Raw genomic sequence first — 12,445 nt, forward strand, 5'->3', positions numbered from 1 at the left:
CTCAAGATCTTTTCTATCATGATCGATCAAGTTTGGTCCTCACGATCATTGTAAATATTTGATGGATCACAAATGTAGGATCACTCTCACTCGGTCAAATGAAAATTTCGATTGATCATATATTAGTTGATCCATAAACTGGTTGGTCAGTCTGATAAAAAAATAGTTGACGCCCAATGTTCCTTGCCTTCCTTGAAACTCAAAGAAAAATGATAAAATAAACATAAAGTAGATAGGCTAAATAGATTGAGTCACAGATCTACATATAGCGGCCAGTCATGGAGAGGTGAAAGTATGATTTTTCGGGATTATGGTCTCTCACTATGGATCCAAGTTTCTACCAATTCAGCAATATTCTTCTCAAGCTTCATCAAGAGGTATGCTCTTGAAAATTATGACTGTTGTGGATACCCCAAGTCACCATCCATTATAGGCATGGATGTAGCCATCTAGCTCAAGGCTCGTCATGCATCAAGTTCAGCCACCCCTTAAACAAAAGCACGCTGGCCTTGACACTTTCATAGTTGTGCATGATGTAGGAAATATGTGGGAGAACGCATGTTTGTGTTGAGATAATTAGATTTGGACGAAACAGGCCACGCAGTTTCTCATATATGAACTCATTATTTACAAAAGTATTTTGGAAGCTAGTCTGTATGCTCCACTCATCATGTGTGCACATCTTACACATATTTCTTAAGTGCCTTGCCTCACTTAGCCGAGTCCTCACACTTGACTTGTCAAATCATCCCCTGCTACCCAATACAAAGAAGCTTCTCCATCCTCTAGGACAGCGGCTAACCATGCGTCCATATGACGGGCATACCTTGCACTCTTGTAGTGTATGTACAGAATGTGCCGCTTGTGCTCATTATTTCCCTTTTTGGTGTGTCGCCTTATGCACATCACCTGTAAGTCTGAGATTTTTTTTAATGGAAAAAACAAAACAAATCAAATCATATCATAAATAAAGACAACTGAAACAATTCGATGGCCAAATTAACCTCATTACAGTTTAATCTAGCACCTTTTGATTCCTTTAATGTGTGTAAAAAGTCGCAAATTTCTCTTGCTTCTAGATGCACAAGCGGAGTCCTTGACACATTGTAACAACTTATCTTCTACTCGATCAGTGCTGTCAGAGGTTTGAAGGGATCTTCTCACCAATACACTCACTTCATGAGGGAAGGATCCTCAAGGATCATGGATAGGAAAGGGGTGGGGGAAAAATGAAACTTTATTAGATGTTTCTGAAGTAGGACTTTTATACTTGATACATTTTTTTATAAAAACCTTATACTTTCAGTATATCCTCCAACATCATGTAAAACTTTTCACATGAACCTCTAGGTCCATGTACCAATCTAGTCAATAACTTATGAGCCTAATAACTCTTTATTGGCTATTATGATTAATTTTGTATACATAACATGTTGATTTAATCAGATCAATTAGAAGAGTTCCCAACATCTGAGGTACCAAGCTATACCACATGTTACTAAGGGTATAAAATATTTCACCAACAATTTTATGGAATCTGTTTCATCAATTATGATGTAAATCCAATCCCTCTTTTTCACAATGCTCCTTGAATCACCTAGGGCATGATCAGCTTCATACCTTGATCAGTTGTCGAATTCAGGATTGATGTATTGGGAGATCATATAAGGTGTCTCCCATCTAAAGTCTAATAGTACCAACGTGATATAAATTTACATAGTTGATTCTTGGGTATAAAATCATTCAGGGATCATACAGATCAATTTCTTGGATATGAATTTACCTGAAGAGCATCTGGCACCTCTTCTTAGTCTCTTTTCACAAATGGTCGCAGGACCAATCATCCTCATCATATGAATATGATTATATAGTGATATTGTATTTGGATAATTTGATGTCCTTTTGAATTTACTCTATGAATAGACATGTGTAGGCTACTAGGTTAAAGATAAATGATGAAAATATTATAATACCATCATAATCCTCTCATAATTGCATATATCATTAAATTTCATTATAAATATCAAAAATAAATAATATATATGGTTGGCTGAATTGTATTAATGATATATTGCTCGACATAGATGTGTGATTATCTTTTAGTCTATATAGTTATATCAATAAATATATTTTTCATATTGTTAACTACAATTGATAACAGTATCAAATATTAGTCATATTGAATATGGATATCTATGCCATTATTGATTCCCATACTAGCATCAGTGCTTTTATCAGGACAAAGAATCTCTAGTGGCCATGGTCTTAGTGTATAACATGCTAATTATCAGGTGAATATGATAAATTTATATGTTCGCTAGAATTAAAGTGATTATGTAAGCTTGCTATCACGCCTCAAATAATTAAATTTATTTCTAGAGTGATATTCGTATTTTTGTGGATTTTTGGTATTTTTACAGACTCTTGTGACCACATGTTCACAATTAAAATAATTTTGTTGGTCAATATATTTTTAGAATTTTATGACATTAAGTTCATGGTAATTTTAGTTATCTAAGTTGGAACACATAATTTTTATGAATTTTTTTGGGAATTATTTTAGCCATGGTAATTTTAGTCATGGTAATCTTATTGGGCCTGGTTTTTTCTGTCTTTCCATGTTTGACCATTTTATTTGATTTAGTGGGGACCAATCCCATTTTTCAGCAACAATCAGCCAAGCTAATCATTGGGAAAAGATATCATTATTGCGTTTCAAATCACAAATGGTCAATCATTAACTGATGTATTCTTCTTTTAAGAGGTAACATGGACCAATAGAGAAAATGTGCTATATGAATCACATCAAATGCAATTGGAAGGAATGAGGAAGGACATGTGCTGACATTGAAAAACTAGTCAACATATACTTTCTCAATGCTCTAAAAGTAAAAAAACAACAGCGCAAGATGTGCCATCACCTCATAGGTGGAGAGACAAAATCACATGATCTGGCATTGAGTGATGCGTCGCCATATTCATGTATGTTAAAATATTTATTTATTCAATTTATGTTATTTCTTACTCTACACGGGGACAAAATTATTTTCTGAAATGTATACTGAGAATGATATGAAAAATCATAGCCAATCATTGTAGGAATTCTTGGAGAAATTAATAAACCAAGAGCTTGGAAAGGACAAGGTGTCACCGAGAATGAGAAGAGAGAATATTTTAACCAAATAAAAAATAAGACTTCTCCAATTTCAAATTTTGATATCTGAGGATCCAAAAGACCAATCGAAAGAGAATGAGCCCAAATATCCATGAGTTCTTCCTCATAGTCCTTGGTGTTTGAGCAGAGGCAACATAAGAAGAGCTTACCTGCATCTCAAAAGTGACATTGTCATGGTTCAATGTAAGGACCTTGGGTAAGTGGGACTTCCTTCCATTGTTTCATCACCTCCTTCATCATTTAGGTTAGATTTATCTTGAAATTTCATCACATTACTTCCAATGACTTTCGCCGCTGCTTATACCACCCATTTCACCTTGCCTCAACATCCTATCATTATGATCCCCACTTATATACACATACATGTCTATCTGATCATCCACCTTATCTGTCACTGTCACTTCACTTCATCCTTTTTCTCCCTCTCTCTCTCTATTTCTATATCTCTCTCTCCCTCCCACGCTCCTCTCTCCCTCTTTCCCTCTCTCTCTTTCTCTCACTCTATCTCTCTCTATCTCTACCTATCTCTATCTCTCTCTCTCTCTTCTGAGTATTACCAATCGCCTACACTTCATGTTAATCACCTTAATATCATTAAATATTACTTATGAAAATATTGATTCACTATTTCACTATTCCTTGTGGAGATGATCCTTACTCATAATTAATTAGCCATATTTTTAGCATATTTTCTATAAATTTTATAGAGTGAAAGGAAAAATGGCATTTATTAACATCTCAAAATTTTCCTATATAGTAATATATTTTTAAAATAAATTAGTTTGATTCAATTCAAAGTTGTATAAATACTTTGACCAACAACACTAAAGACATGTGTAAATGTACAATTGAATTAAAAACAGCTAAAATTCACTTATTGCAAGAATCAAAATTGACAAAACTCAAAGGAGTGAAATATTCATGCATGTGATTGTGTTAAGATGGGATCATCCACCCTTTAGCTCTAAGATATTCCCAAAGGTATACTATATGAAAAGGAAAACTAAAGATCTCTTTAAGTGAAGCTAACTATCATAATATGAGTTACCTAATGATTCATCATTACAATAGTTTTGCATGGGAGGACAAATTAAGGTTAGATAGTAGAGTATTCCTTAAGTCATTAAATGAGTGGCACAGAGATGATGGCTTACACATATATATTTGTTATATATTGCAATGTTCTGTGTTGGTATCATAACCCCATTATCTTCCAAGACATGTGTCGAAGTAGAAAATTTGTGTTAGTGTCTTGATCTAATGCTTGGTTTAAATAAAAAGGGATCTAATGATTTATTTAAATAACAAGTTAAGATAGGCAGTAAAGTGTTTATATTAATATTATAGCATTATCTAGATGTGTAGTAATATTCTTAGATTCTTGGATAGCGGAGTAATCTAAACAAATTAAGAGGTTTTACAATGCATCAGGTGAAGCCATAGTCAAGAACAATGATGATCAATTTCACAAACCATGGGCAAGGAATCTGATTTAGTACGTAGATGACACAAAAATGGAGTCACAACATGGAAGAATTCCTCTAAGTAGAGCGCAATGTGGGTTTCTTAAAAAAACACGTCTTCCAAGTTCCTATAGGTGAATAATTGAAAAAGTTAACATTTTGGAAGTACCATTCTTTATCCCAAAAATAAAGAGAATAATTCAGATGGAGTTAAATAGGATGACTAATAAGATGGTCTCCATGTATTAAATTTCTTATAGCTAAGAGAATCCTTGAATAACTAAATGAGCTCTATGTGATGCGATAGAATCTTGTTTGTGTCCTCGAAGAGATTTTCTCCGTCACAATGCTGATATCAATGGAGCAAGTAGTTACGTGGACAATGCCAAACTCTAAGATGAATTTAGGGGCAATGTATGTGCAAAGGTTTGTGGGACATTGCATTATTAGATAAAGATTTTGGTAAATGATTGAGTATTGGTGCAGTGGGATATACAAAGTGCAGTGGGATATGGGCAATGTTTAAGAAAATACACCCCAGTGCAATGGGATATACAAATATGAGCTAGTAGTAATGGCCTATGGGAGGCTCCCGGATACTACATTGTATATATTATGGTATTTTCCTCATTGACAGAAATCACACTTGATTTCAGAGATAGAAATACATCGAAAGCTTGTCTCACTCTAGAATGGTAGCAATCGACAAATGAAATGGGTAAAATACATCCCACCGATTTTAGAGATTGATTGGGGGAACTGATGGGCAAAATACTAAATAGAAAATATGGGCCATAGAAGACATTAAAACAGACATGGAATCGGTGAGATGGGTAGTTCCATGACATTTTACGGGACAAGGATGTCAAGTGAAGATAGAGGTAGGGGGTGGAAAGTGGCAGATGGGAGGTTGGAAAAGAGGGAAGATGTACATGTCATGTGGGAGGAGGCCTTTTAGTTGATGATAAAAAAAACATATATTTAAAAATACGAAGGGTGTGTATACCTAAAGTAAAAGTAATGAACATGAGGAGGAGGAGGCTGTATTGCTCTTATTCCTTGTATCATATTCTACAGAGTGAGAGGGAGTTGTATCAATCGTGTAGCATGATGGAAATGTAAACTGCATCAAGCCAAAATCTTATTCAATGTTCACTAGCAAAGTATATATTCATTATAATGTGTATGTGTTGCGTATGATGAAGTCCATGAATGCATCATATGACTTGGTGAATTGTAATGACATCACAATACATAGATTGCTAGTCCTTAGGCATGATGTATAAATATTCATATTCAAAGGACACTCAAGAAGGGCATCATAATATCCAAATAGAATTGAGCTATCAAATCTCATTCATGTGATGATCATGGTCTATACCATGGTCTTTAGTGTGGAGACATTACAGATAGAGTGGGTGCTCTTTAACAAAAACATTTCACTAAATTGATCTGTATGAATCCCTAAATGGTATTTTACTAAACTGTCAATCAAGTTGATTCATATCACAGTTGTGTAGGTGGACCTTAGATTAGAGGCACACCAAAGGTGTCTTGTGAATGGACAATTCACAAGACATATATGCATTTATTTTCACAAAACTCCATATCGCCTTATCTTGGGTGCAGCGATAAGTTCACTAAGATGATTGACTGGTAAATATGGGATTGTAAAACCTAGGTATAATAAGAAACAGATCAAGGAAAATTATGCAATGAAGTCCTTAGCCAAACTAGTGGAACAATAAATAAAAGTTCTCCCATGATTTCCAAAAATATGAGTACTAAGTCAAATGACCAATTAGGGTTTGACACCTGACCATATCCTAAGTCATCTTGGGAGCGTAAAAAAAATGAGGTGCTATACATACCTGATAAAGCATGACAGACAAAAGGTATGAGGTGTAGCTTGGCACCCCGCGTGCAAGAAACTCTAGCCTATCAAGTAAGTTAAATCAATCCTTGATTAATTTATCTATATGTTGATATATAAATAATGAGTTGGCCACTAGAGGCAATTGTGCCACTCGAGTATATTACTAGGCTATCAAATTGTCTATAAGGTCATATTTAAGTTATAAGAGTTTTATGAAAGGTTCTCAGCAGGGTTAAATTACAGAAGGCCTGAGTTCCTCAGGTGTCCACTTAATTCTCCTTTCCACATTTCCTTTTATACACTCCAATGTGACCAAAACAACATAATTATGGTGGTGGATCAATAGTGGGTTTATCAAGATGGAGAAGATTTGATATGACGAGGATCGCGCAGGTATGTCTTAACAACCCAACATATCTCTTTTGAGGAATCAAAATAGCATATTCCATATCTGAACATGTGATTTGATAATCATTTTTAAATGGCCCTTAAAAATATGTTGCAAGTCTTACAATAACCACCCTAGTTTCATGTCAATCTCAGGCCTATAACCCAACATCTCCAAACTGTAAGAAGGTGATAATTCATTTTGATGTAAACTCAAAAGATTAATATGAAACGTGGAATATAAAGGGTTGTATATGGAAAGAGAGAATGAAAAAGAAAGAACTAAATGGAAAGGATAATGAACATATGAGAAGGGAGATGGCAAGATATGTTCCTATTTAAAAATGTAGTGACTCTATGAATATAATGTATAAATTTTCTAAGAATATATATTCTGACTTAGAAAATTAAATAAAAATGCCAAAACATCCAAAGTTTTTAGTTATCTTTATAAAAACATAATTAATCATTTTAAGATTGATAAAAAATGGAAAATTATTTTAATGCAAATACACATAAAATTCATGATATTGATCTAATAATTACCATGCTATCAGACTCCAACCTATATTAGAGTTTGAGTAGCTATGAATATTTCTTTATGTTTCCCTCAAAGATCAGGTCTCTTAAAACCAATGAATTACCTTTAAATTGATATGATAATTTTTCTATGACAAGAACTGCTCCTTAAATTGTCACACAAATACATCCCATGAATCAGAAATTAAATATTTATGCTTCGATACATTGGCATAGCGGGAGATGTATCATATGTCTGCTTTTATAATCATTGTTTAGATATAAAAACACTTGAATAGAAATTGATTGATCAATTTTTCATTATCTACCCTAATGTAGAGAGTCCCATCTGGTGTCTCTATTTTATAAATTTTTTTCTTGGCTGTCTTCACAAAGAAATAATTAGAACACTTATATTTGATATAGTGCCTATTAAACATCTTGAACTTGATCAGAATAATCCATCTTTTTAGATTCTCATTTCTACACATATGTGGTGGTACATGATTGGTGGGGAATGAAGAAAACGTTTCACCGTGTGAAAATATGGCATGTGAATCATTTGTAATGATAAAATAGTATTTCCTTAAATTCATTTTTTACACATGTCACCACATCACACGACATCTGAATCCTTATCTTTTTCTGAAGAGAATGACATGAAACAATGTGTCATTTAAAAATAGGAAAAATGCAATTTTTCTTATTTTTCTGTGCAAGACACATGGAGCTCTTGTAGCTGTCGAACATGGAAGACTAGGATATTATGCCAATAATGAAGGGGAATATATAGGGATTTTCAAATACCAATGGAAAATGAGGAAATGACAACATCACTAATGAGGAGAGGAAAAATATACTGAAACACATGACCATGATTTCTCCAACTTCAGAGTTTGATATCTAGTGATCCAGAAGAGTGATTGAGAAAACATTTGGAGGGTATCCTCGCCTTTATCCCTTCTTTCCATACATACCCTCTAATCTAAAAATTGAAGAATCAATCTTTGTAAAATCATCTTTAAAATTTCTTCCTACAGTTGTGGGCTAATTAAAAGAGAGTGGTTTTTTGAGATCTATCAAGTCCTTTCGTTGTATTCTGGCTATATGCAAAGTGGCGATAGAGAAGAGGGGGAGTTTACCTGCACTAAAAAAATGTCGTGATCATGTGTCTTACAATGGTTCTTGTCATCATCATTCTTACCGTAGATCCATCTCATTGCCCTATGTTACCATTACAAAACATCTTTAAGACCTTATGATAAGGTCTTACACCTTTTATATATCTGTGTCTTCTCCCTATTACCTTCATCCCACTTACACAAAATCATTATTTCATCACATCTCTATCTATCTACTTACCTTCTTATCACATTATTCTCACTCCCTTCTCTATCTCACTTGTTCTGAGAATATCATTCATATAGCTAAAATAATTATCATCCTCTCGCATCACCTTTTCCGCATCTCTCCATCACTTATTTAGTATATATCTCCTCTCATTTCACTAGTCACTATTTAAATAATATTAAATCATTAATCACCATTCCCTGAGGAAACAGTCCATACTCATCACTAGATCTATTTACATGGATACAGTTTTATATTTCTGTTGACTAAACTGAAAAACACAAAAAGATGAATAAACTGTATCAATTGGAAAAAACATATAGACCTTTAATGCTAACCTGAATACTAATCTGTCCTTGAGTAGCATTCTCCATAGCATACTAACGAGAAGAATTGGATGTCACTCATTAGGTAAATAGAGGCTTGGTAAAACATCAAAATTGAGGTTTAATAAAGTAATTCTATTCATTCAATAAAGCACAAACCTAAGAGTTGGAATGACAAAATAAAATGATAATTTATGTGATGGCCTTAATTGGGTTTTTATGAAGTAATTGTACGAACTAGTTTACATTCATGGGAAATACTCAACTAACCTGATTTCTTGATAGCATGCATTTATATCATGGGTTCAACAACATTTATCATTAGTTTAGGCATGTGAATGAATTACATATTGCTTGTCATCAATTATTTCATACATACTCCCATTATTCTCAATTAAAATTATATTTCCTACTTTCATTTTATTTAAGATGGAACATTGAAAACTATTGTGCATGAAAGGGTGTCCAGAATTATTCTGAAATTTTATCAAAATTATCTTTGATATTTGATTTATTATGATTTTTAATACAGGTTTGGGATTTCATCCAGAGTTTTATCGTTTTATTTCATAGAAAACTTTTAAATATATTTAATTATATTTATTTAAGTAACTATGGGCTTATGTGGTTTGGGTATTTGGTTGAGAGCTACAAGGTGACAAGAGAGAACATAATGAACTTGTGGGTGGGTTATGGATTAGCATCTAGGGAGAGAGCATACTGGGCCAGGAAGAGCATGGGAAACTAACTGTAGATTCAGGATATGCTAATTAGAATCAGTGGTGTTGACTCAGCTTGAACCATAGTTTTTGTGAATGTGGTACGTGGTGTCTGTAAGAGGACCACATTGCTTCCAAGCTCTTAAAAGCATGTAAAACCTGTGACATTCCATTCTGATGGGATGGCCACATTTTTTTGATATCCATTTATCTTCCCCGCCTGTGAAAATTTTGGACAAGAAAATGAATTTAGATTCACTGTAAAACGTGAGATGCATAGGCATCTTTTGAGTCCAAGATAGTCTGAAATTATCAAGAGTAAAATAAGAACGTTTTCCCTAAATCAAGGGCTCTGCCACTAAGAATTTGTCATTTAAATCCAATAATTTCCTGCTAAATAATAATCCAAATTAGATTTATTTTTGTATTTTGTATACGTGATAGATTTTATTCATTATTACTAATAAATATTGCATGAAATGATTAGCATTAGTAAAACTTATGTGGGAAATGTTTTGCTCACTCGTGCACAATTTTTTGAATTTCCTGAAGTCTGTTGATTTAAATGTTTTAATGAATAGCTTAAAATAATATGAAATTCCATAATGCATAAGTACAATATTTTTCATGTTAATAAATAATTTTTCACTCTAAAAGCATGTTTATAAATGCTCTTTTTGATTCAATTTTGTTGCCAAGTATAATTTTTTTCCACTAGAAGCAATTTACTATAACCTAAGCCTCTGAAAATTCAAAATTTATGATTGAAAAACCTTTTTTTGACAACATAAAAAATATACTTACATTCCTTTTGAAAAACTTTCTAAAGGCACACTGAATCTGAGAATCAGCAATAAAACACAGGTTTTGCGAGATGTCTCATAGAATATAATTCACTTTAAATTCAGTATTCTTATATTAAAACAAGTAGAACTTGAACAATATGGGCTTAGCACCTAATTAAAATCACATCGAACTAATTATTTCAATGTAAGGCTTACAGTTTGTTGTATTAGCCAAATTCTCATCATATTTATAGCACAACAAATATTTAGTTTTATTTTTTCCATGGAGATATTTTTCATATTTTAGGGGATTCAGAGAGCATTTAAAGGGAAAACATTTTTTTAAAATATCCTCAAATCTTAGAATTTTCTCTATTTGAGTTTCATAAAATGTACATATTTAATACCTTAAAACATTTGCAGTTAACTTACTCAATTAGTTCTTTAAATATGCCTTGTAAATTGGGGGCCAAGAGATTTAGCGAGCAAGGGTACCTAAAAAAGGTCCCACTTATTGTTTCTTAGTTTGAAACTTCTATTAAAAGATTTCATGATTTAAGTATATCCACCATCGTTTATACATCTTGTATGTGTGACCTAGTAAGCACATTTACCATGTTAGTTAATTAATTAAATGGCACAATAATATTTATTAACAGACATTATTAATTAAATATATCAACACATAGATTAGTTATTGAACGATTGATTGAACCGAATTAATAAGTTTAAGTTTCTGACACATGAGTTCCCAAGCTGCACATTGTACCATAGAAGATATATAATAGTGATTGCACTCTCTTAGGGAACCATTACCATCATTTGTCATCAATATATATTTATAATATTTCATCCACATGAGACTCTCAAATGGGAGAGTATGGTTAATTGTCAAACCCTTATCCATCATTCTAGCTAATACTCATGCATAATGGGGGTACTTGGAGAATGTAATCTCGAACATATCCACTACCATGGCCTCAGATTTAATGCATCTTCTTCTAAGTCAACCTCCTTTGGTATCGAAGGCAAACAATCTTTATCTCTCAATCACCCTCACATATTTATTGTTATATTTAGTTGAATATCATAGTAAGCTCTTAAAACATAATTATCTATACATGAATATGATAAGATGTCTTTGGTGTCTCACATCCAATAATCACTTACATGAATATGATAAGAAAAGCATATTAAAACATAAAAATTGCCTATGGACAATCAAATCTGCTCAACAATTAAATTCTTTTCAGATCTATTCCCAACATAAGATAAAAAGATTAGCTGTTTCAATTGTTTTTTGTCCAATCATTAGGGACCATCTTAAAAAGGATTCCATAGTAACTACTAACAATTTAGCCTAGAAACAGATTCCCATAGTCAAATCAAGGTCATTACTTATCTAGGTCCATGTATTTGAAATGATTTGTGACATCTATCTCCTCAAACATTTACTTCAAAGTTCCCCCTAATCAGAGGATAATAGCATAATCTATTGATCCATACATCTCATATGCCAACCAGGCAGGATAAGTCTATGACCAATGTGTATTCATATTAACACTTATCATAGTTTGTTCACTTGTTCCTGCAGCCCATCTTCTCTTCATATTTGAGTTAGATAATTTCACTCTTTTTGTGTCAAACTTACCAGCCTTTTTCTCAGTTTACTAAGGGAGATGGAGTGAAAAAATGAGTGGGGGCATGTATGAAAGGATAAACAAATAATTGTTCACCAGTGTGATAAAATATAGCACAGTAAGAGAACAATCAAACAAATAATGAAGAGTATGACTGTTTGACATTCTATAGTATAAATTTTGGCAGATATACTTTGGCAGTAAA

Source organism: Wolffia australiana, chromosome 2 (assembly GCF_029677425.1).
Source record: "Wolffia australiana isolate 7733 chromosome 2, ASM2967742v1".
Lineage (NCBI taxonomy): Eukaryota > Viridiplantae > Streptophyta > Magnoliopsida > Alismatales > Araceae > Wolffia > Wolffia australiana.